This window comes from Prionailurus bengalensis, chromosome B1, assembly GCF_016509475.1.
Source record: "Prionailurus bengalensis isolate Pbe53 chromosome B1, Fcat_Pben_1.1_paternal_pri, whole genome shotgun sequence".
Taxonomy (NCBI): domain Eukaryota; kingdom Metazoa; phylum Chordata; class Mammalia; order Carnivora; family Felidae; genus Prionailurus; species Prionailurus bengalensis.
Genome location: NC_057344.1, coordinates 10,132,208 through 10,159,999, shown reverse-complemented (window position 1 = coordinate 10,159,999; position 27,792 = coordinate 10,132,208).

The window sequence follows — 27,792 nt, the reverse complement described above, 5'->3', positions numbered from 1 at the left end:
TATAAAGTATCCACACTCCCCATGTAGTGGTATGTAGTTATTTGAAAGTGGAGTTGGATTAGTAGTAAATGTATATTATAGACACTAGGAAAACCACTAAAGAGAGAGAGAGAGAGAGAGAGAGACAGAGACAGAGACAGAGAGAGAGACAGAAACAGAAAAAGTAATGTTGATATGTTAAGAGAGGGGAAAAAATGGAACCATATGAGATGTTCAACTAAAACATCAAAAAGGCAGAAAAAGAGTAGAAGAACAAATAGGAACAAAGAACAAAAGCAACCATAGAAAACTATAATAAATATGGTAGACATTGTCCCAACTATATCGGTAATCACTTTGCTTGTCACTGATCTCAGTACACCAGTTAAAATACAGAGCAGGCCAAATAGATCCCCTTATTATAGTGTATCAAATAACAATATGCACTTATATGATTTTATAATAAATCCACAAAAAAATGCGACAGACCCCGTTTAGTTCCCTGGAAAACTGTAACAAATATTTAATGAAGAAATTATACAAAATTTCTACATGCCTCTTGGGGGATAGAAGCTGTGGAAATACTTCCTAAGTGATTCCATGAGGCCAGCCATACCCCAATACCAAGACCAGACAAGGACATTACAAGAAAAAAAAACAAAACAAAACAAAAAACAAAAAACGCCGACCAGTATCTCTCATGGACACAGAAGCCAAATTCTCAATGAAATATTTAAAATAAATCCAACGATGTATAAAAATAGTTATGATCACAACCAAGTGTGATTATCTCATGTATGCAAGGCTGGTTCAACATTTGAAATTCTATTAATGTAATTCATCATATCAAGAGGCTAATAAAGAAAAAAAACCACATCATTATATCAACATGCAATAAATTCATTTGAAAAAAACCTGACATGTTAATGTTAAAACTCTCAGTCAACTAATACAAGGGAACTTTCTCAACCTGATAGAGACTACCTACATAAAACCTAGGGCTAATGTCATACTTAGCAGTGAAAAATGATAAGCATTCACAAAAAGATTAGGAAGAAGCAAGGTTTTGCCTTCTTAGTATTCCTTTCAACACCATAATGGAAGGCCTTGCTAATGCAAGAAGACAAGAAGGAATGTAAAGTTATACTACTTGGGAAGGAAGAAATAAAACTGTCTTTGTTCACAGATAACATAATTGTCTATGTAGAACATCCGAAAAAATCAAGAAAAATTTCCTGAAGGTAGTAAATGACTATAGCAAATTTGCAGGATACAAGGTTAATATACAAAAGTCAATCACTATCCTATATTTCACCAATGAGCAAGGGAATTTGAAATTGAAAACATATTGGCATTTATAATAGTACATTCTCAAAAACTTAATAGTTAGCTATAAATGCGACAGAATATGTACAGGCTCTACGTGAAGAAAACTACAAAGCTTTGCTGAAAATACCAAAGGAGAAGAAATAAATGGAGAGACATGGGAGAAGAAATAAATGGAGAGATAGTGAATGATCATGGATAAAAAGATTCAATATTGTCAAGGCATCAGTTCCTCCCAACTTGATGTGTATAATCTATGCAATGCCCATCAAAATCCTGGAAGGTTTTTTGTGGATATTGTCACATTGATTCTGACACTAAATAGATACAAAGACGAATGATGATGGTGGTAAAAAAAAAAAAAAAAGGCAAAGACCCAGAAAAACCAAAACAGTATTGCATTAGAACATTGTTGGAGGACTGACACTCCTCAACTTTAAGACTTACAATAAAGCTGTGGTATTGGCAAAAAATATAGGCAAATCGATTACTGGAACAGAATAGAGAGCCCAGAAATACATCATCATGTATATTTATTTAGTCAATTGATCTTTGACAAAAGAGCAAAGGCACAATGGATGGTCTACTCAACAAATGGAACAGGAACAGTTGGATATCTACAGGCCAAAAAAAAATGAATCAAGACAAAGACTAAACTATTCACAGAAAAATGAAATGTATCATAAACCTAATGTAAAACACAGAACTATAAAACTCTTAGAGGATAACATAGGAGCAGATGATCTTAAATTTTGTTATGATTTTTTATAGACAACACAAAGTCTTGATCTATGAAAGAAATAATTGATAAGCTGACTTCATTAAAATTAAAAGTTTCTGCTTTGCAAAATACACTGTCAAGACAAGGAAGACGAGTCACAGACTGGGAGAAAATATTTGCAAAGTACACATCTGATAAAGGACTGTTATACAAAATATACCAAAAATGCTTAAAACACAACAATCAGAAAACAAATAACCTGATTAAAAAATAGGCCAAAGACCTCAACCAACACCTCACCAAGGAAGATGTATAGCTGAAAGCAAGTGCATATGAACAGATCCTCTATATTTATGTAATCAGGGAAATTCACATCAAAACAACAAAATGCTGCTATGCCCCTATTAGTGTGGCCAACATCCAGAACACTGACAACAGTAAATGCTGGCGAGTATGTGGAGCAACCAGAACTTTCTTTCATTACAGGTGGGAATGCAAAATAATACAGCCATTTTGGAAGACAGCTTGACAGTTCCTTACAAAAACATATTTACTTTTATTATACGATCCTGCAGTAGGGCTCCTTACTATTTACTAGAGGTTGTTGAAAACTCATGTCTACACAAAACCTGCAGTGGATGTTTAAGGTAGCTTTCTTCATAAATTCCATAACTTGGAAGCAACCAGTATATCTTTCAGTAGGCCCATGGATAAATAAGCTGTGGTACATTCAGACAATGAAATATTATTCAGAGCTTAAAAGAAATGAGTTATCAAGCCATACAAAAATATAGAATAAACTTAGATGCATATTGCTAAGTGAAAGAAGTCAACTCTATAGGCTACACACTATATGATTTCAACTGTATGATTTTCTAGAAAGGCAAAACTATGGATACAGAAAAAAAGACTGTTGGTTTTCTGGGGTTAGGGCAGAAAAAAGGATGAATGGTTGTCAGTTGTTTGGAGGAGGGAAGGATGAATAATAGGCTAAGCACAGAGCATTGTTAGGACATTGACTACTGTATGTAATACTCTCCATAGAATGCACAACACCAAGAGTGAACCCTAATGTAATGTGAGGACTCTGGGTGATAATGATGTGTCAGTGTATGTTCATCATTTGTAACAAATGTATCACTCTGGCTGGGTTATTGATAATGAGGGAAAATATAGGAAATGTCTGTACCTCCCCTCAATTTTGCTACAAACTTAAAATTGCTCTAAAATTAAAGTTCATATTTAAAAAGTGGTTGGGAGCATGACTTTTTAATGAGATATCACGCATTATCAGTTTAAAGACTCTCATTGATTGACTTAGATAAGGGATATTTAGAAGAATGCAACTTTTCTCTCTTTTGAGTTTACACAGGACTATCTCTGAAAATCAATGTTATTCTTTGGAAGATATGTGAGTGTATATCTGAACTGGTGGTTATTAGCTAAGCTTATTCCATAAGAAACAATTATCACTTCAGTTCATACTGCTAGTGAGTCTGAAAAGCAACCTCAATTTCATATCTTCTATTTAACTAGGATTGCTCCATTGATTTTGGAGTTACAAGACTCCTTCATCATGTGATTCTGACCATCTCTCATGGTGTTGTTTTACAAGACTTTAAATGTCAAAAGCCACTATATTATATATAGCCTACTGATATTCACAAACGCTATCCACAAATGAGTAAATCAGATTTGGTTATGTATATTTCTCAGCAGAATGTATAAAAATCAGCTGGTAAGCACATGTTAAAACATGCTAAAAATATTAGTCAAGTAGGAGATTAGTCAATTAGGAGGTATTTAGGAGAGAAATTGTTGTGTGTACGCCTTAAAGTCTTGGAGGCAGAAATCCTTGGGTGATCTTTGATTTACAATTCATAATATATCAGTTTTTTCACGATATGTTGATAATACTGCATATTGCATAACATACCTAGCTTGGTTGAGGGGAGGAGTGTACAATCAGCTCCATCATAACTATGTACTGAAATTTGTGAATATTCATACAAACCAGTGTAAATACTGTATGTAGTCACACTTTTTATCATATCTGCTTTTATGATCCAGTAAACTATAAAAAATTTGGTTTCTAGAGAATTTGCAGCGTCAGCATTAACATTATATAATATTTTTTCTTTCTTTCTCTCTTTCTCTCTCTCTCTCTCTCTCTCTCTCTGAGTCTATGTCATCATGCAAATATTAAGTTTATTTATTTTGAGAGAGAGAGAGAGCAAGCAGGGGAGAGGCAGAAAGAGAGAATCCCAAGCAGGCTCCACACTGACAGCATAAAACCGAACGTGGGGCTCAAACTCACAAACTATCAGATCATGACCTGAGCTGAAATCAAGTCAGATGATTAACTGACTGAGCCACCCAGACGCCCCAGGGTTCTCAGCATTTTGGATGAGTATCAACCTATTTATGCTCTGGACTTGCCCACAAGGATACTGACTCTGAAAGGTTTTGCTGTCTGCAGTAAAATATTGAATATTTCTGTTTACTGTGCTGTTTAAAATTCCTTCCCTTGTATGTTTAGCTTTCTTTGGTTTTGTCCAGCTCCTCAGCAAACAATAATCTAGCTTCACAACTTTCTAAGGTAGTCGTGTTGAGTAATGCAAAGATGGGGCCATAGAATAAGCTAAGACCTGCCTCACATTCACCCCTCCCCACGGTCTCAAAGTACATGGGACAGCACACTGGAAGGAGAGAGATACTCAGTTCAGTGAGTAACTTAGGAGGGAAGTTGAAATAAAATTACTCTCTTTCCTGAATTTACTACCTGGCTGTGACTCTTGCTGGGGATGGGGAAATTAATGTTAAGGATACAATTTTTGAAATATCAAATCTGATCTTTATTGTATTATAGATGTTGTATGAAGGTGCTCGTTTTATGACTGACACTTGGAAATAAAGTAAATGTCATGGGACAGGAAAAGAGTTTAAGTCTATCTGCCCCTTTCCACATGGAAATTCTTTTAAATAACCAAAGTCAGGGGATCTTAATATTCCACTTAAGAGATCTTAAGAGATCACTAAGAGATCTTAAGAGATCTTAAGAGAAACACTATTTGGAGTACACATGAATAGCTTAAATTCAAAATCTCCTTTCGTGTTCAAATGGTAAATGAAGACATTCAGTATAAACTGATTATGAAGGTGCTTCATTCCCAAAGAAAAGAGTCTTACTACTTCTATTCTCAATTATTGTTATTAATTACTACAAAAACTCAATGCACTGTTTTCTTTTTTTTTTTTAATTTTTTTTTTCAACGTTTATTTATTTTTGGGACAGAGAGAGACAGAGCATGAATGGGGGAGGGGCAGAGAGAGAGGGAGACACAGAATCGGAAACAGGCTCCAGGCTCTGAGCCATCAGCCCAGAGCCTGACGCGGGGCTCGAACTCGCAGACCGCGAGATCGTGACCTGGCTGAAGTCGGACGCTTACCCGACTGCGCCACCCAGGCGCCCCTGTTTTCTTTTTTTTTTAATGCACTGTTTTCTTAAGTTATCTTTAAGAATATATAAAGTGGGATCTAACTTTACTCAGTGTTGATTTTTCAATATGTATAAAAAGAACCTGTACCTGGTAATGAGTAGGTGCTCAATAAATATTTGTTGAATGGATGTGTGAAGGTTTAAATGAATCGATGAATAATTTATTAAAATATTGAAGTAATTTGACTCTGCCATTATGCATAGATAAGTAGAAAGAATAGATTATTCTTCTACAGTCTGTGAGAATCATAGTATGTTTGTAATAAAATTTGGAGGATATATTGCCACTACCTAACATGTATTTAAGAAACCACACCACTTTGTATCATATGTCTTTTCCGAACATATTTTATGTTTTCCATTAAATGGATTTTTAGGCAGCCAAATAACTTGTTCCTGTTTTCCTAAAATAGAATAGAATATCATCTCTCTTAAAAGACCAGGGGAAAAAAATCTTAACAGTAAAACTAGTAATAACATTGGCTTTTTTCTTATCAAATTAACGTTTACTATTTCCAAGTGTTAGAACACTTAGAGAAGTGGAAAATGTAATTCAGTGTATTGAAACCTCCAAAGCATTTACATTTATCCAAAGCATTAAAAAATAATGTTTTCTTTTGAATTTAAATTACTTTATTTATTTTCTATTACATTTTCTAGTTTTGTAAATTTTCTGTTAATAGTTTTTTTCCCATAATCTTTATTACATATTGTCCAGTTATTGATCATTCTGTTTTCTAAACTATCATTTACAAAGAGACATCTTTTCAGACTTTACTGGTGTATCAATTTTTCAGGTTCTTGTAGAATAGAATCTGGGGTTTTTTTTGTTTTTTTTTTTTTGGTCCATAGAATATTCCACAAGTAACAGTCAACACAGATGGAAATGTTTTGCACTTTAGGTTTAAAGCTCAGTTGTGATGCATTTATCATTTATCCATTTGTAGAAAAAATGATCTTGCACATTGTTTAGAAAAATGCATTTTAAATTTATTCAAATATCAAAAGACCTCATGTCAAGTTGGCTAGAACTCTCTTTCCTTCCTGAAAAAATCTACTGAAAATATTCTAAAATATACAATATGTACAAAAGTTCTCTCTATAAAGGTGTTTCCTTTTTTGTGTGACTACATTTATTCTCAGTCCTTAACATCCTATAGTGTTCAAAGTTACACCATCTTTGAACTGTAGTAGGTATTTATTTTTATAAGATTTTATTTATTAGTAACATATGAGTGGGTTTTCCAGAAGTAATCCTGGCCAAACACACTAATGACGTTTGGTATTTAATAAACTATTGGGTTTTTGTTTGTTTGTTTGTTTGTTTGTTTGTTTTACTTTAGTATTGGTCACTCTTATACTACAGTGCATCATTTTAAAAATAGTTCACCATATTCCTTTTAATGCACTTAAACTAAAATATATTTCCTCAGGATTTTGTTTAACATCCTGTGAGTAGATTATTAGTCATGTTTCTTTATTTAAAAATCTGACACTACAACTGAGCCTTTTTACCTAAGGGGAGATGATATTTCTGTGAGAGGCTTACTCTCTGTCTTGGTCCGTGTTTCTAGGAAACAGAGCCTGAGACAGAGATATGTTTTAAGGTTTTAATTGAGAAATGCAGTCTTAGGACAGTGAGAGTGATGGAAAAAAGAGAGTGGAGTAGGAAAGAGAGGAAGCAAAGGCGAGGTGATGTGATGTATAACTGAGCTGTCCACAGAACTCCCAAAAACACCAGTTTCCTTGGTCCTTCTGGATGACTTCCAGGAATCGCCAGCTTCACAATAGTCTTTTGTGGAAAAGAAAGAAGAGAATTTAATCTGTGTGTTCCCATCTTCTGTCTCTAATTTACCAGGTTCATCCCCCGAGATATTAACTGCCTCTCACCCACATGTTGTGTAACCCTGTGTCTCCCCAACATAGCAAGTTTCAAGGCTGGTGTTGTGGTTGTTCTGAATTCAAAAGTAATGGGAGAAGTCATAGTTCTCCTGAGCGCAGCAATATACACATAATCTAACTGGGTATTTTGTATGTGTTTGTTTCTTTCTTTCTTTGTTTAGAGACACTGGATTTAGAAGTCAGCTCAACCTATACTTTCAAAATCTATTTCACAGTATCAGAGGTTTTCTATTGCTTTAAACACTGTAATTTCTTGTTATCTACTGCATTTCTCTCTCCCTCTCTCTCTCTCTCTCTCTCTTTCTCTCTCCCAGTGTAATTATCCCATAAAAAAAGAAACCTGAACAACATATTCTTATTTTTGTAGTTACTAAAATATTATATGTTTACTTTATTGAGTTTATACTCACAAGAAATATAAATACAAGAAAATTATGTAAGTGAGATTACAGTGAATAAATATTTGGTTGCTAATCTATCCTACCCTGCATGGGTCTCTGGGTTTGGGTGTACTGGATAGAAATGAACAAGGACAAATCTTGGTCCCCCACAGAGGGCCACATGGCCCTAAAAGAGCAACATTGTACAAAGTTGGTGTACCTTCTAAATTGATATGCTTTCCCAGATATGCAAGGTTTTTCTAATCCCGATATAGGAAGTATATAGTCTTGTGGCATCCCTCAACACAAATTCAAACAAAAAATACATTTGAACATGGAACAAGTTTTCGAACATGTTAACCAAACATTGAGAATTTTCACTTTACTTTGTGCCATGTAGAAATCAATGTTATGAAAACATTTTGAACCCTTGTGTGTGTGTGTGTGTGTGTGAGTGCGTGCATGTGTGTGTGTTATGTGGTGATGTACATTATCTCCTTTAAAAAATTCAAAGAAATACCGATAAAGCTCAATGTATCAACATTCCCATAAAGCACAGGTAAACCAAAATGCAGTGAAATCCAGAAAACTGTCATCATTTTTCCTTACATTTTTCATATTAAATACCAGATGTGAATTGCCAGATATTTTGTTATACAAAATTGCAGACAAAATCCTCCCATTCAATTAAAAAGAAAGTCTTTCCTTCTCCTGTGATCCCTACAGTACATTTAACCTAGAGGAGACAAAACACATAACTATTTGAAAGAACGCTTTAGTGTCATCACATCTTCGTCCATGTGTCAGTGGTCAGTCCCCTAAGTCAATGAAAATAAACTGACCAATTATCAAAAACCTTTCCGTTTTTATAGGAACAGTAATGATGGCACATTTGGTGATTGTAATAAGAAAGCATTAAATGAATTGAGGATAGGTCAATCTGGTTCAAAATGCAAAAATTTTTCCTATGTAAGAACCAATTTGCTTTTTTCTTAAGTAGAGTATTTTACTGATTTTTTTTTTTTACCCAACAGAAGTACACAATTTAGCCATCTAAAATATTTAAATAATTAGAAAAATTCCTGAACCCATGTTTTATTGAGTGGGTACGTATAAAGAGAGGTAAAGAAACAAACCCACTAGGCTATTCTTTACCTCTGTTTTCCTAGCATTGTATGAGCACAGAAGGGATTTTATTTTTTTTAATTTGTTAATAATTATTAATTTTTATGAAGATTCTATTATAATTTTAAGTACTTGGAATAATTTTATAAATATATTTTAGCACAAACACGTAGTTTAATGAGTAGTCCTCTTTTTTTTTTTTTTTCAACGTTTATTTATTTTTGGGACAGAGAGAGACAGAGCATGAACGGGGGAGGGGCAGAGAGAGAGGGAGACACAGAATCGGAAACAGGCTCCAGGCTCTGAGCCATCAGCCCAGAGCCCGACGCGGGGCTCGAACTCACGGACCGCGAGATCGTGACCTGGCCGAAGTCGGAGGCTTAACCGACTGCGCCACCCAGGCGCCCCGAGTAGTCCTCTTTAAATATGTCTTGCTTTCTCCCTCTTCTCTCTGCCAGGTCCAGTGAGTACTCTTAAGCTCATATGTACGCTTCCTGCTCTTCATCTACTCACGTATCCACATCTATAGCCTTGTATATTCTCAATTACATATATGCGGCTTTAGTTATTATTTTATTCTTATAAAAGCATACTCTATAGCATATATTTCTCTCTATTAAGCTTTTCTCATTTATAGATCCAGAAGATCCTTCCAGATTTTTCTCTCATAATTTATATACACGTATAATTATGTATACACATATATGTGTATATTCACATATACATATTTAAATGATTAAGTAAATCTATCGTTTCTTTGTTGCATATTTATTTTACTTTTTGTTTCTACTTTTTTCTACTGCTTTTTCTCTGAACATGCTACAGGTTTCCTGGCCCACACTTGTCTTGCTCACTTTACTAGCAATGTCTGTGACCTTTTCAAGAACCATTTCAAATATCATCTCTTATTTATAAATATGTCTCACTATGCTCATATAGCAAAACTGATAGCTTCTAAGTTATGCATGATGCCATCAAATATTATTATATCCATAACACATGCATGGTACTAGCCAATATTATTAAACCACTTAATTAGATATAGAATTATTTGATCACATGCTTTTTTTATAAACGAGAAGTTTTCTTTAATGGTAGGAATTCTCTTCTATTCTTATTTTGTCTCTAGTGTCCTGCATAGTTTCATTTTGTGGCTCATGGTAGATAGCATCAGTTAACATATTGGGTATTTAAACTTTAATGACGTTTAGATGTGGCACTATGACATGGAAGAAGGGGAAATGAAGATGTAAATTAAGAATTTCACAAAATTGAAAAATCATCAGGAGGAAATGATATATTTTCTTTCATATTGTTTATTATAGTATATCCTACTTATTTTAGAAATAGTTTTTTTAAAAATGCAGTGAATAGGTATCAATAATCTCAGCACATAGATCATGCCATTAATAAATTTATATATTTTCCTCCATTAACAGATCATGAATTTAACAAATAGAAAGCAATTCTTATATGTCCGTTTTTTCCCCTAATTAAAAAAAAATTCCTCTTTCCTTAAATATATTAAACATATATTCAAATGCTATTATTATCAGTAATACTCAATATTTCATGTTAGGGATGCAACATAAGTTATCTGCTATTACACATTTCTTCTTTTTTAAAAAATTTTTGATATTTATTTATTTGTGAGATACAGAGACAGAGTGCAAGAAGGGGAGGGACAGAGAGAGAGGGAGTCACACAATCCAAGCAGGTTCAGGCTCTGAGCCGTCAGCACAGGGCCCAGGACGGTACTCGAACTCACAGACCGCAAGATCATGACATGAGTGGAAGTTGGATGCTCAACCGACTGACCCAGGCGCCCCTATTACACATTTCTTTGATACAGATGTCTACTTTAAATTTATATGGTAAATAATTATTCATGTAAATAGATCCCCATGTGTGATAATTTTCTTATGATATATTCCTACTAAACGGATTATCAGATCAAGGAATACTTTACTTCCTTTTGCAGATTAAAAACATATGGGCTATATGTCAACTGTACTCTGTAATTTGTGGAGTCATCATTATTATTTTATAGTGAAATTCATATGAGAGCAAAATGTTTTGCCCTAGTACAGACTGATAGGTACTAAGAGCATCTGAATCTCAGGGAATATATTACAATAAATGAACTAGACATGCTATATGCATTGAATACACTATTGAACTAGCTTAAAAATGACAGACTTCCCATTGTTTAGTTGCAAAATAATTTAATCATGACAATAGTATTCTAAAATCTTATTTGTGAAAAGGGTTGTTTAGCTTAAAATATATTTTATGATATTTTTAAGTGATTCCTATTACGCCACAACGCATTTGGCTCACACACCAAAAGAAATACTGGATTACTATTCTTGGACATAAACCAGTTTTATTCTCAGACAAAACTTGATGGCAAAATCCAAAGCATAGAAATAAGGGAGTCGAATAGAGAGGAAAGGAAAGGAAAGCATAAATGCTGTTTAATCACGTTATGGATTTTCCCGTCTTTCAAATAATTGGCAAGCTAATTCAAATAATTGGCAAGAATCTTGTAATACTTATGACTCAGCTGGGACACAAATACCATTAATTTTGCCTGGCAATCCTGTCTTGTGTCCATTTCCCAGCATGTATTTATCATAGAAGCAGTCCTGCAGCATCAGCTTTGAGCTTTTCAAATTAAAGGCCTTGTCTTTTATATACTTTTATTACTTGTACAATCAAGAAAGAAATTGAGCTGTTCTGAGCATTCAGTTAACATATTCTTTTGCAGTTATTTCCACACACTATACTTGGGGGTCAGTAAAAGTTATACATGCTAATAGTTCCACTCCATTAATGATAGAATTGACTTTCTTGTAAAACTGTTGCTTTTTTAAAAATCAGAAAGTTAAAAAAAGAAAACAGGTGCTTCTCAAAAGAGCCTGTGGTAAAGGCTGACCACAAATGAAATGTTTCTCAAAAGTTTTACTCATAGGGAAAATATAAATTGAAACTCTAATGAGATACCATTCTATCCCCAGAGTGAGTATAACCAAAAGATCGGGCAATACCAAATGTTGGTAAGGACATAGAATGCCTGGAATTTTCATGGATTACTAGTGAATGTTTATGTACGTGTGACACTTTGGGAAACTATTTGGTGGTACCTACTTAAACTTGAATATGTAGATAGTATTATGATTCAGCAATTCAATTTCTAGGTATATGCCCAACAGAAACGAGCACTGTGCCACCAAAATATATGTTTTACAGTATCCATGACAGTTCATAATAACCCAATGTAACATACAATGTTTATTAATGTCAATAAGGGAGAATGAATTCTTTATATATGCAGTAATATATACCACTCTCAAAACCGTAATGTCCAGTGAAAAAATATTCAGCTACCAAAAATTACTGTATTTTTTCCTTACATGGCTAAGCCGAGTGCAGATGGAACTAGTAATCTGTCTTTATAGAAATCAGAATAGTGACTGCCACTGTGAGGTATATCAATTATACTTTGTTTGCTACAGCAGTTTTCCCAATGGCAGGATATAATTAATTAACAAGGAACCTCTAAAACATTTGCTCTTTGTAGAAATCATGTAAAAAAATAGGTAAAATGGACAAATAGGTAGCAAAAGTGACTGCAAATTTATCAGTAGTTCAGAAGATGGGACATTGATGAGGTGAATAAAAGCATGAAGGACATACTAGTCTGCCTGAGAACTGTGTGTAGATTCACAGGGCTATTTTGTTTATTTTTTGTTGTTGTTGTTACTGTTGCAGACAGAATGACAAATTGTCCATCATCTTTAAACATTGAGCTTAAAACATATAGTCAAATTTTCTCGCTATATATCTATTTTTTTCGAGATGTAATTTTATGGGTGATGTAGTCATTACCTAAAGGGAAGCAAATATTTAAAAGTTTTGAAAACTAACTTGTTATTAGAGTTTCAGTTTATATTTTTTTCAAATGCTGTGTAGAAAGACAGGAACCTGTGTTCTGTGTTACACAAGTTTCCTTGTTTGGTCTGTGATTCCAAACTTGGGCTGAAAGAAAAGTTATTTGGTGAAAGGGGTCCTTGGGAGATACCAATACCAAGAAAGAATGATGAACCAAGGCTCACCATGAGCAGAGATAAGTGAAAGAAACAAAATGTGTAGGTTCATCTTTTTTCTTCTGATATTTTATTGTCACATTATACATTTGATTTACATTTGTCTTAAGATTGTATGCAAAAAGAAAAAAAAAAGATTACACCTAAATCCAATACAATGAGGGAAATGGATTGTTTAATCAATGTTTTGTGTTTTAATAGTTTTTCTGTTTCTTATCATATGGTCAATAATTTCACATTTTAAATATTTGTAAAGTTGATTTACTATTTTGTCTTTCTTTTCTACTTTTGATATGCCTCAGTTTCTTTGGCACATATTTTCATTCCTTTTTGTGATTGACTGACATTATCATAAGGGTTGGGGTTTGAAAATGTTTAATGTTTCAACGCTATTCCTTAAAGTTTCAAGCAGCCTTGATCTTTTCAAGTTAGTTGAAATCATGAGACTTATTCTCAACTTGTTTTCCATAAATATTAAACTTTATCTGGTGACCACCATCTACATTTACTAGGTTAGGAAGTCATTTCCTGGGTCCTGGCTCTTCCCAGAAGTGTTACATAAGCTCAATACACAAAGCTTTTCTGAACAAATTTCATAAAAGGAGTGAACATTGGACTGTCTTCAAACCTGAAACTGTAGGTTCAATGTTTCTGTCTCATTTCTCTCTGAAATCAACACAGTCTTTGAAGATGATGTGTCTCCTTTTAAAGTCTTCTAAAGAAAATTTCATGTAGTACCATCACAAGCTCTACATTCTCTGAAATATTTTTTATTTAAAAATAAGGTAATACTGTATTTAAGGTTTAAAATAGACAAGTTAAAAGTCCCGGATACATTTTTAATGTCTGAAAATTCAGATATTCTATCATTTATAAGAGAAAGATCAAGGAAAATAATCTAAAGAGTAGAAACTAGCTCATGGTGCCCTCAAAAACACTAATTTGAAATTTTTGTTTTAATTTAATTAAATTCAGGTGTGAATGTTTGTGTGTGTGTACATTTTATCACTTGACCTTCTATTAAGTCCTAATCGCTTCTTCACAATATTTTAATCTTATCTAAATTTATGTAGTATTGGTTAAAACCTCAACATGTCCTTTGCTGTTACATTGTATTTTGCTACTTCAGTTTTATTTTTAAGGAAATTCTCTCTCTCTCTCTTTTTTTGTTTGTTTGTTTGTTTGTTTGGGAAATTTTCTGGTTATGTCAAGACTGACAGCACCAGGGGCCTATTACTTGGTCACTCAATAGGAATATATTGTTTAACATTCAAAATAACATTGATTTGGGAATTAAAATAGAAGGGATATAAAACCTTAGGAGCCTTATTAGGAAATCTGAACTCTTAAAAGTAAGACCAAGGACAATGATTGAGGAAAACCATCTCGTGACTAATTAGAGAACATAGAAGTTCTGATTATCTCCTCTCTTCTAAGAACCTATCTTGACAAATTTGATCATAATGTCACCCACCCCCATAACCCCTTTTTGTGAAACTACCTGTATTAGAGTTCTCCAGGGAAATGGGAGAGAGTAAGACAGATGAAGAAGAGTAATGGGAAGGATTACGAGAAATTGGCTTACATGCTTATAGAGGCTGAGAAGCCTCAGTCTGCCATCTGCAAGCTGGAGGCCCAGAAAGGCCCCCGATGCAACTCAGTGTGAGTCTAAATGCTTATGAACCAAGGGAGCTAATGGTTTACATCCCAGTCCCAAGGTAGAAGATGACTTGAGATGTTGCAACACAAGCAGGCAGGCAGAAAGCAAAAAATGGCAAATTCCTCTTCCCTCATTGTTTTCTTTTATTAAAGCCTCCAATAGATGGCCAATGCCCATCAATATTGGGAAAGGAAATTCACTTTATTGAGTCCACTGATTCAAATGCTAACCTCATGTGGAAACACCATCACAGACACACCCAGAAATAATTTTTAATCTGGCACCCCATGGCCAGTGAAGTTGGCACATAAAATTAACCATCATCCTACCATAAATTAAATCCTCTTATCTTAATATTGTCTCTTTGCGAATAGGGCCATTATCTACCTTCTCCAGAAGCCAACATAAATCTTCTCAAATTATCTAGTAAATGAACTATAATTTGATTTAATTTTATTTTTTTAAGTTTTATTTTAATGCCATTACAGCTTATATGCAGTGCTATATTAGTTTCAGGTGTATAATACAGTGATTCAACAATTCCATACATCACCTGATGCTCATCACAGCAGTAACTGTAGTTCATTGCAACAAAAATAGCAAGATGCCTAAGAATAAACCTAATCAAAGGGTGAAAGATCTGTTTTCTGAAAATTATAAAACGCCAATGAAAGAAATTGAAGATCACGAAAAATAAACAGAGAGATTCCATGCTCATGGATTAGAATAGCAAATATTGTTAAAATGTCTACACTATCTGAAATAATCTACCCATTTAATGAAATCCTCATCAATACTTTATCAAATACATATGGTACTTTATTTTTTCACATTTTAAGTTTTTAAACTCCAGTTGGTTAATACACAGTGTTATATTAGTTTCAGGTGTACCCTTAATCCACGTCACCTATTTTCCCCATCCCCCCACCACCTCCCCTTTGGAAACCATCAGTTTGTTCTCTGTACTTAAGAGTGTATTTCTTGGCTTATCTCTCTCTCTCTGTCTCTCTCTCTGTCTCTCTCTCTCTTTCTCTGTTTCTCTCCATTTTTTGCTTTGTTCATTAGTTTCTTATATTCCACATATGACAGTATTTGTCTTCTCTGACTTATTTCACTTAGCATTATACTCTCCAGCTCCATCCATCTCATTTCAAATGACAGGATTTCATTGTTTTATGGCTGAATAATATTGGTATATCACTTCTATTTAAAAAAAAAATCAATGTTTATTTTTGAGAGAGACACATAGAGCACAAGTGGGAGAGGGGCAGAGAGAGAGGGAGAGACAGAATCTGAAACAGGCTCCAGGCTCCAGGCTCTGCATTGTCAGCACAGAGCCTGACGCGGGGCTGTAACCCATGAACCGTGAGATCATGACCTGAGACAAAGTTAGACGCTTAACCAACTGAGCCACCCAGGCACCCCAATATATCACTTTTTCTTTGTCCATTCATCAGTTGGTGCACACTGGACACTTGGGCTGTTTCCATAGTTAGGCTATTGTAGATAATTATGCTATAAACATCACGATGAATGTATCCCTTTGAGTGAGAGTTTTTGTATTCATTGGGTAGGTACCTAACAATGTCATTGTTAGACCATAGGGTAGTTCCATGTCTGACGTTTTGAGGAACCGCCATACTGTTTGCCACAGTCACTGTACCACTTTGCATTCCAATCAATAGTGCATGAGGGTTCCCCTTTCTCTACACCCTAGTCAACACATGTTATTTCTGGTGTTGCTGATTTTAGCCATTCAGACAGGTATGAAGTGATTGTAGTTCTGATTTATATTTCCCTGATGATGAGTGCTGCTGAGCATCCTTTCATATTTTTGTTGGCCATCTGAATGTCTTCTTTTGAAGAAATGTCTGTTCTTGTCTCCTGCCCATTGTTTAATTGGATGATTTGTTTTTGGGTGTTGAGTTTAATAAGTTCTTTATATATTTTAGGCGCCAATCCTTTATCAGATATGTCATTTGCAAGTATCTTCTCCCATTCCATAGGTTGCCTTTTAATTTTGTTGATTATTTCCTTTGCTGTGCAGAATCTTTTTATTTGGATGTAGTCTCAATAGTTTATTTTTTGTTTTTATTTGTCTTGCCTTAGGAGACATATCTAGAAAAATGTTGCTGCAGCCATTGTCAAAGATATTACTGCCTCTATTCTCTTATAGGATTTTTATGGTTTCAGGGATCAGATTTAGGCCTTTAATCTGTTTTGAATTTATTTTTGTGTATGGTGTAATAAAATGGTCCAGTTTTATTCTTTTGCATATTGTGGTCCAGTTTTTCCAGCATCATTTGTTGGAGACTGTCTTTTTCCCATTGGATATTTTTCCAGCCTTGTCAAATTGTTGACCATATTATTTGGGTTCATTTCTGGATTTTTTTTTTCTATCTGTTGATCTGTGTGCTATATTTGTGCCCATACCATACTGTTTTGATTACTACAGCTTTGTAGTATAACTTGAAGTATGGAATTGTGATGCCTCCAGCTTTGGTTTGTTTATTCAAGGTTGCTTTGGCTATTTGGATTTTTTTTTGTGGTTCCTTACAAATTTTAGGATTATTTCTTTCTAGTTCTGTGAAAAATGTTGTTGGTATTTTGATAAGGATCACATCATATGTGTAGATTATTTCAGATGGTGTAGACACTGTAACAAAATTTGCTATTCCAATCTATGTGCATGCCATGTCTTTCCATTTCTTTGTGTGGTCTTCAATTTCTTCCATTGGTATTTTATAATGTTCAGAGAACAGATCTTCCTCCCGTTGATTAGGTTTATTCTTAAGTATCTTGTTACCTTCAGTACAATGAACTGTGTTTTTAAAATAAAGTTTTCCTACACTTTTTTTTCCTGCTTACAAGTCTTACTTTTAAACTCCCAATTATCTACTGTGAAGAAACTTTAGCACTTTCTATCCGTTGACCTATCTGGAAATCAAATTCAGTGATAGCAAAGGCAGGGATGATATCAGAAATTCTACACAGGAAGGGTTAATAAAGAAATGGATAGTAAATTATATTTGGGACATTGTTTCAGATCAGCCTTTCTTTACAGATGTTCTTGTATTATTTTTTAACCAGAGGGTTGATAGGGGACATACTTATCTTGTTCCTTCCGTATTTTGTCTTGTTGCTGACCTTGGTGAGAAAGTGTCAAGTTGTTACTTATAGGACTTTTGCAATCTTTATTAGATTGAGAAAGTTCTCTTTATTCCTCTGAGAGTTTTTATTATGAATGAGTGAGTCATGGATTTTTAAAAATGCTTTTTCTGCATCTGTCAATATGATCATGTGATTTTTTTTTTTTTTTGTCTGTTCAGGTGATAGATTGCATTGATTGCTTTTCAAATGTTGAACCAATTTTACATGTTTTAGATAAATCCTGCTTGGTTTCGGAGTATAATTCTTTTAAGACTTTTGTTTTGAATAGGTTTGCTAATATTTTGTGGAGGATTTTTAAATCTAATCTATGGTCATGTGAGATACTGATCTGTTTTTTTTTTTATTTCTGTACATTGATCTTTTATACAGATTCCTTACTGAACTCATTATTTCTAGTAGCCTTTTAAAATAAATATATCATGTTTTTCTATATAGACAATATAAAATCTTGAATAAAGACAAATTTACTTCTCCTTTTCCAATCTGGATACCATTTTTGTTTCTTATATTATTTCACTGCCTAGGACCTCCAGTACAGTGCTGAACAGAAGTAGTGAGAGGGGCCATCCTCAGTTTTTCCTAATAGTCACAAAAAGCATTAAGTCTTTCACCATTATGTTTGTAAGTACTCTACTTAATGCCAAAATCTAAATTCTGTATCCCATTGTCTTCTGGATTCAATTATTTTAAAGATATTGACTGTTAGTCTATTTTTTATTTGATTTGGGGATGATTTTAGTGTTTTCCTTTGTCTATGCTTTTAAGTGCTTTTATCATAATGTTACAATAGCATTATAATGTCATAGTTATTATTTCTATAGTACTTACTACCTTTGCATTCATAGAGTCTATGATTCCAGAACACAGTGTCTTCCATGTGTTTTAGTAAATTATCAGATATTCTCTCTTCCTATCTTGTGTTTTCCATTCTCTCTCTCCTAAACTTTATCTATCTTTTTTTTTTCTCTTTGATGCCTCTCTTTTATCTCACATATCTGTTGATCTTCCTTTGTTAAAATTCCTTATTCACTCATTTCTTTATTCCATTCTTTTGAAGTCTGGTGCTGATAACATTTCTCAACTTTAATATTCTCTTCAGTATTGTGTTTTGAAGTGTAGAGAGTGAAAATTCCTTCCTTTTATACTGTCATCTTAAAATAGAATCAGATATTTAGTCTATGCAGATTTTAAGGGTTTGTATTTCCTTTGACTCCATTGAGCTGGTGTAAACCATATAGTGCCATTTTATATGTAGTGTTATTTAGAAATAAAGTAAAAGTTTCTGGTTTAATCTCATGTTGGTTAACTGAAGTTCAGAGAAAAAAAATTGTTTCCATGCTTAAATAATAAAAACGCTGCAATTTTCTCTTTTATCTAGTAAGCCATTTAATTCAATAATAAAAGCAAAATATTTGTTTTGTTATTTGTAAAATAGCTTTCAAAATATTTATTCATTTAATCAATAAGCATTGATTTAACACTAAATGTGTATGCCATATATATATACTCCTTTACTTCAAGAGTTCAAAGATTTTATGATGATAGAGGTTTGTTAACAGAGACTTACAGAAAATAGAACCTCATAAATGCGGTCCAAAGTATGGTTTATCTCAGTTAATATCTATAAAAGCTAATTCAAATGAAAGGATTATTTTTGTCAACTTTTTTTTTAATTTGAAAAAGCAGATATAGAATGTTAAATTATTTTCTAAAGGATATCCACTGAAATAATGTATCAACCCAGGATGTCTAAGAGTAGATCCAATTTTTTATATTCCACTTGAAATATAATGGAAACATTTTATATTTATGGAATGTGACCTTCAAACATCACATAGTTTTAAGACATTTTTCTTACAAAATATGAAAAGTTACTATCAAGGATGAATTAACGAAGGCTAATTGTTTTACTTTAGTAATTTTTGGAAGGGCACTCAGTTCTGTAGATCCATTAAATCAACCTTACTACATGATGATTCTTGTAACTCAGCTCTCTAAAATGTGTGACAATTTTCGTGTATGAAAGTATTAATTTTAAAATTAATATCAAACTTACTATGACTAAGTACATATATTTTAAGATACAATTTATTTGAAAATGATTATAATTGAGGCTTTTGGGGGTATTGGTTGATATTCTAAGGACTTATGTTAAATTAAATGTTAAAGTCTTTAATGAAAATTGAACTGAGCTTGATTATCTAAGATAATACAACTGCTTAAATTAAAAAAACAGTGTGATAATATGTTCTATTTATTCTAAAGTAGGATGAGAATATAAATTTGATCAGTTTATCAATATTTTTCTTCATTTTTTATGTTCTCTCTGTAGTGTTAATTTTTAGCCTACTATATCTCATTTTCTGTGATGGGTATTCAGTTAATACTTCTTAAATGTGAAAAAGAGAGGAGCAACCCCTGAAATCCAAGCCTTTTCCTGGTATCATCCCAGACTAGGTTTTCCCATGAGCTGACATGGTACTCATAGCTGGGTCTTCCTGCTCTTTTATTCAATATCAAGCATTTTGTAGAACATCAAGACAGACAAGGGTTCTCTGCAACTGTGAAGGAGAGGGCATTCTGTAAATCATGTTTAATACCAGAAAAAACATGAAAACTATACAAATAACAAACTTGACCAAACCTAGATAATATGAATGACTGATGCTTCTTTACCAAGTATAATGTTATTTTCTAGGTCTGGTCTTTCTTTCTTCCAGACAATAATTGTTAAGATATCAAATCATACATTATTCTCTGCTTCCTGACAAAGTACAGTTCCACTTTGTGAAATCATTTGTAAAATTATCTAATACAGGCTCAAATTCTATAACAAGTTATTCTAAACACACTTTTACTGAGACACCATATAGTTTGTATGGGGTGTAATTTCTCTTGAGACAAGAAACAGTAAACCCAACTTGTTCAGCTACAGGTGTGTTTCACATTGTTCTTTGGCTTCAATGGAGGGCACTGACAAATGTAAATGTGATTTTAGATACTAGACAGTGGCACATATTTCTTAAAGGACTTTTTTTTAATGTTTATTCATTTTTGAGAGAGAAAGAGACAGAGCATGAGTGGAGGAGGGGCAGAGAGAGAAAGGGAGAGAGAGAATTCGAAGCAGGCTCTAGGCTCCTAGCTGTAAGCCCAGAGCCCGAATTCATGAACCATGAGATCATGACCGGAGCTGAAGTTGGATGCTTTACTGAGCCACCCAGCTGTCCCTGGCATGGTATTTCTTGGTGCTACCACCTTCTATTTTGGTCTCTTACTCTCTTTTTCTTCCTCACTCTCCCTTTCCCTCTCACCTTCCCTCCTTGTGTTTCTTCCTCTTTCTCTCCATCAGTCTCACTCATACATACTTGCATAAGGAAACAATATAACCAATGTAAAAATTTGCATAAAACAAGACTCCTGAAAATGTCTACAACTCTACTCACTATATCACAGAGCTACTATTTTTAAGTATAACTGTCTGCATTAAAAGAAAGGTAACTGTAGGTAACTTAAAAGCATTGATACATATTATCCCCCAAAATGAATCTCTATAGTTTGATTGTTGCCAATGGTAACTCATTATGGATTATCTGGCTGCAAAGGTCAGTCACAGAAAGAATCATAAACAGGTACGTGAGGTCATTCAGGAAGTAGGCTCCACAGTACATAATAAGGCTGACATTCTTGGTTTAAAAACCATAACTAAAAAGATGAAAGAGAAACTACGCCACAATATGTATGTCCTGGGGAAAAAATGACAACCACCAAGAAGAAGAGTTAATACTTTCTACCAAGATTTCTCTCTTCCACTTGTAGTATAAAATATTAGTGTTGACTGTGGTGATAGCCTCAGGGATTGTTGCCATTTGTAAGACAATCTATAGAGCTGGCTCACACTAGTGCTTGTTCTCTCTCTCTCTCTCTCTCTCTCTCTCTCTCTCTCTCTCTCTCCATTTATCTCTTTGTCCCCCTCTCTTTCCTTTCTCCACTTCAATGTACTCCCTCATCCTACCTTTTACTTGTCTCTTGTGCAATATTTTGGGTGTCCATAGCAAAAGTTGAGATTAAAAGATGTTAAAATGTCTCTCCAAGGATTTTTGTACTTTTAAGAAAACAGGAGAAATAATTCTTAAAATCACTTCACAGTATAACACAAAATAAGTGATTAAATTTGTCACTCAGAATTATTTCATAAAAAGAAAGTTTTTTTAATTGCTTCCCCCCCATTGAAAAAGCTGTTAATTAGATAATAAGTAAATCTTACCACTTCAAACAAGAACACAATTTTTAAATACTGATTTGAAAATTAAAAAAAAAACAGTATTTGGTGATAAATCACGTATTATGTATGAAGAAAGAGTCTTATGAGAAATCATACTTGTTTGTTTAAATAATAAACAATCATGTTAGTGTACATTTTTACCTAATGGCTTATTTGAAGTTTCTTTTTTTTTTTTCAGTTGAGAAATTAATTTTGCATGAAGACATAAGGGAAAGTATGCCATCATAGAAAATAATCACTTTTGTGTATGTATTTTCCTTAAAATCCCATGTCTGTCTGGAAGTTCTCTGTGGAACAATGCTATTTCTTCCAGTGATTTCTATTTATCATTGAGCTGTGGGACACCATTGGCAATTTAGAGAAGATTAATGCCCTGCAGATTAGAGACCAGCAGCAGGAGTTTCTCCCGTAAAGACAAATGTTCTAAAGATTTATCTGTTTACCTACATAATTTTTTCTTCTCTTTAAGATACCTAGGGATTTTTGTGCCTCATTTGACACTGCTTTGTAAGGTACTGTTGCCAAGAGAGAAAAAAAACGTTAATTTTCTCGCATTGAAAATACCTAATTTATAGCAGAATCTATTTTTTTTAAGTTTGTGAATTCCAAAACAATACCACCAAAAGCTAATTACCTTTGAGAATGTAAGTGCATGAATGACCATTCTGGATTTTCTGTATGATAAAACTTCATGTTTGGTCTAATTTCAGTCTTCATTCAAAATTTTAAAAAAAAAAAGGTTTTCTCTTTATAATTACAAAATCTCTAACCCAGTTTGTAAAACATTCTGTATAAAATTAATACATTTTGAAAAATTAATTTTATAAATTGACATGACATACAGTATACCTATTAAATAAAAACAGGTTATAAATAATTGGCAGTAAATCATAAATACTTCATACAATTGCTTCCAAAGGATTTACACAATTATCAGTAAGTTGAAATAGCTTCTGTAAAGTGCAAGCAATAAGTTATACTGTAATGTCAATACTCATATTTTAATAATATTGCATAATTACATATATTAGTACTGGAATTTATCTTAGTTGAATTTAAACTGAGATGTCAGTACATGACAGAAAGGGTGGTTAGTGGTTCATTCATTCCTCATAGAAGTGATGAGAAAGGCACCCGTCGTTACCCTCATTCCACAGATGATGAATTTAAGTATGGAAATATGTGTCAAGATAGATATAGATATAGATATAGATATAGATATAGATATATGCAGTTGTTTGAAAATAATCTCATAAAAATCTTATAAAAATAGTCTTAAAACATTTACCACTCTGCAGCTTCCTTCTTCCAAAAAAAAAAAGTGGGAGAGAGAAAAACTTTTTGTGGATTTAAAGCAGAGTTTTCCCCCGTTTCATATGCATGTCTAATTTTGAGCTAATTAAGTATTCGCTCCATACTAAAAAGTGATCTCTTTGATCATTCTTAGATGGAAAAGTCCTCATACAGAAACTATTTTTCCCTCTCTACTCTCTTTAATCTCATCCTCTGAGGATTTTATTATGGAAGAGATGATCTCTCCACAGTAGAGTGGCATCCTCACCAAGTGGAAAGTTGTTTACACCTCCCTAGCTTTGATGGCGTATGTGAGGCATTTTATGCTCCATGGAAGAGAGGCCTGCCGTGCACTGAGGTGACGTTATTGTTATTATACCCAGGGCACTTGTTTAAGGATCTGTCTTTAAACAACAACTACAAGGCCCATTTAAAACTCACTTTAGCTTCGAACATACTTGTAATTTAACTTAAGAATACCCAAATCACCAGTGTACTATTTGTGGGAAATAGTTCTGATTCAATCTACACAGATTATTATTGACACCTAAAAATAGTTCAAGGGGATGTAAAATTGGGTCTGTGGAAGGTTAAATGAATCAAAGAGACTGTCATCAAATCAAGAGTCAAACACTGTGATTCAGTAAAGTCTTTAAACATAAGGAAACATATAGATCAATTGCTTTGCCTTGTATACTACAGTTACAATCATTTTAAACAGTATGAAAGTATTTTCTTTCAGTCTTAAATTAGAGCTTTAAGTTGGAACCCATCACTGAGTCAGTTCATGACCTATCCCAGATGGCGAAATATAATGGCTGTGCATCCGTGTTTTTTTGTATGTCTGTTTTTTCTTCTGCTGGAGGGGATCTAAAGCTTTGATCAGAATCTCAAAGGTAATCATGAACTCTGGAGTGTTTTCTATTCATGGATATAAATGGAAGATTTTCTCATGGCAATCATTACTGTTTACTAGAACAGCAGTTGAGATTTAGCGTCCTTAGAAATATCTAATTCAAAATATTTTTTCACTTCTCTAGATTACTAAAATTTTAGCATGTGTTTCTCTAATGTCAATTTAAATATGTTGAATCACAATTGGCAAGGGGAGAATATATGAATATTTAACTTTTTTTTTCATTGTGTTCTTTTACTGCTCGTCTTGTAACCTATTTGCCTATATGACTTTAAATTTTTTTGGCTACTTGTGATTCTATATATCTCTTTGCTTAGATACTCAGCAACAAATATGTATTATCTATTATGTGTCAAGTAACGGGGACACAGTTACAAACTAGAAACATGGTCCTTGTTCACAATAAGCAGTTATCCTAACAGAGGAAATAAATATGAAACAAATACTTGTACAATTATTATTAAATGCAGTTGTAACAGTGGCATGGGAGAGAAATACAAAATTTAAGTAAGAATATAATATATCCTAGCCAGGGAAAAAGCAAAATGATCTCAGAATACAAGACTAAGTATAGATGAGAAAGGGCTTGGTGCATTGCATGCTACATTTAAGCTACAGCAGGTTAAAACATCAATCAAGCTCTCACTTTCCAATGTGAAATATTTTTATATTCATACACAGTTTCAGATAATCATTCAACATCACCTTTTTGTTCAGTGATTGTTTTCCATGATGTCTTCTTTAGACTATATATATATATATATACACACACACACACACACACATATATATGTATATATTCTTTAGACTATATATGTATATTATTTATATATATATATATACACACACATATATACACATACATATAACATTGAGCTTATGATGAGTATGCTTTGATGAGTCTCTCTTTTTTTAAGTTTATTTATCTATTTTGAGAGACAGAGAGAGAAAGAAACAGTTGGGGAGGGGGAGAGGGGAAAGGAAAGAGAGAGAGAATCCCAAGCAGTCTACATGCTGTCAACACAGAGCCTGACTCAGGACTCTGTCCCATGACTGTGATCATGACTTGAGCAGAAATCAAGAGTCAGACATTGAAGCTACTAAGCCACCCAGGTGCCCCATGATGACTTTCTACTTTTGATTTTTAATATAATTTACATTGTTAACCATTCCTGAGACACTAGTGAGAGCATGTCATCAATATTTTTTATATGTTGAAACCTCAATTGCTTTGACCTACTGCACCATAATGCAAAGTGAAGCAATAAAAACTAAAGAAAAGAAAGTTAGTGGACATTGTACTGCCTTTATGAATGAACCCTGTTGCAACAAAAGGACACAAAATGTTATATTTATCAAAAAATGACTTCACACTGTTGCATTTAAAAAGGAATGTGTTGGCAACAGAAACTTCTCTAAAAGCCTGTAGTATACTGTCCACTATACCTTGCTATTGCATATCTATTATGATTTGAAATTAATATATGATGCTGATACTAAGGCAGAGTTTGTTTTCTGTATATTGTTTACTTATTAAGTAATTTAGGTTGAGCATATAAAAGGAACTATGTCATGCAAAAGGCCTCTAAATAGACCAAAACCATAATTATAAAAAGTATACCATCTCAAAAGAACCTTTGAAATTATTAGGAAGAAATCCTCTTAAATAAGATATATTAAAAATGGTTTTTTGGAAGTACAAATAGATATTGGAATTTGTAAGACTTATTACATCTTGTGATTAGATGCACACATTTTCCATTCAAATGTTGACTCTATAGTCACCCTATTTTTTTAAAAAAGTAAGCTTGGTTTTAATTTTAATCTAATGAGACATATGAATTTGAGGTGAAAAATGTCACCTTGTCTCAATACTTCATAGAATGCATATTTATTTTTTTCACATTTTAAGTTTTTATATTAATTACAATTAATATACAGTGTTATACTGGTTGCAGGTGTACAATGTAGTGACTGAACACTTCCATACATAACCCCGTGCTCATCACTACAAGTGCCTCCCTAATCCCCATCACTGATTTAGCCGGTCTCTTCACCAACCTTCCCTCTGGTAGCCCACCAGTTTATTCTCTATAACGAAGAGTCTGTTTCTTAGTTTCTCTCTCTCTCTCTCTCTCTCTCTGTCTCTCTCTCTCTCTCTCGCTACCCTTTGCTCCTTTGTTTTGTTTCTTCAATTGCACACTTGAGTTAAATCATATGTTATTTGTCTTTCTCTGACAGACTTACTTCACTTAGCCTTATACTCAATAGTTCCATCCATGTCATTGCAAATGGCAATATTCCATTCTTTTTTATTGCTTAGTAATATTCCAGGGTGTGTGTGTGTGTGTGTGTGTGTGTGTGTGTGTGTGCGCGCACCACTTTTATCTATTCATCATTTGGTGGACACTTGGGCTGTTTCCATATTTTGGCTATTGTTGATAATGCTGCTATAAACATCAGGGTCCATGCTTCCCTTTGAATTAGGGTTTTTGCATTATTTGGGTAATTACCCAGTAGTCTGATACCTGGATTACAGAGTAGTTCCATGTTTCACTTTTTGAGGGAACTCCATATTGTTTGCCAGTGTCTGTACTGGTTTGCATTCCAACCAACAGTGCAAGAAGTTTCCTTTTCCTCCACATCCTAGTCAACAACTGAAGTTTCTTGGGTTGTTGATTTTAGTCATTCTGACAAGTGTGAAGTAATATCTCATTGTAGTTCTGATATGCATTTCCCTGATGGTGAGTGATGTTGAGCATATTTACATGTGTCTGCTGGCCATCTGGTTGTCTTTAAAGAAATGCCTGTTCATGTCTTCTGCCCATTTTTAATTGGATTATTCATTTTTTTTAATTTTTTAGTTCTTTCTATATTTTTCATACTAATTCTTTATCAAATATGTCATTTTGCAGTATCTTCTCCCATTCTGTAGGTTGCTTTGTAGTTTTGTTGATTTTTTCCATCTCTGTACAGAAATATTACTTTGGTGTAGTCCCAAAGCATATTTTTGCTTTTCATTTTTTACCTTGCCTCTGGAAACATATCCAGAAAAGAGTTGCTATGGCCAATGTGAAAGAAGTTACTGCCTTTGTTATCTTCTAGTATTTTTATGGTTTCAGGTCTCATATATAGATCTTTATCCATTTTGAACTTCTTTTTGTGTACCGCGTAACAATGTGGTCCAGTTTCATTCTTTTGCATGTTTGCTATCCAGTTTTCCGAACACCAGTGAAGACACTGTCCTTATTCCATTGGATATTCTTTCATGCTTTGTTGAAGATTAATTCACTGCATAGTTTTGGGTTCATTTCTGGGTTTTCTATTCTTTTATATGGTCTATGTGCCTACTTTTTGCCAGTATCATACTGTTTTGATTACTATAGTTTTGTAATGTAACCTGAAGTCTGAAATTTTGATGCCTCCAGA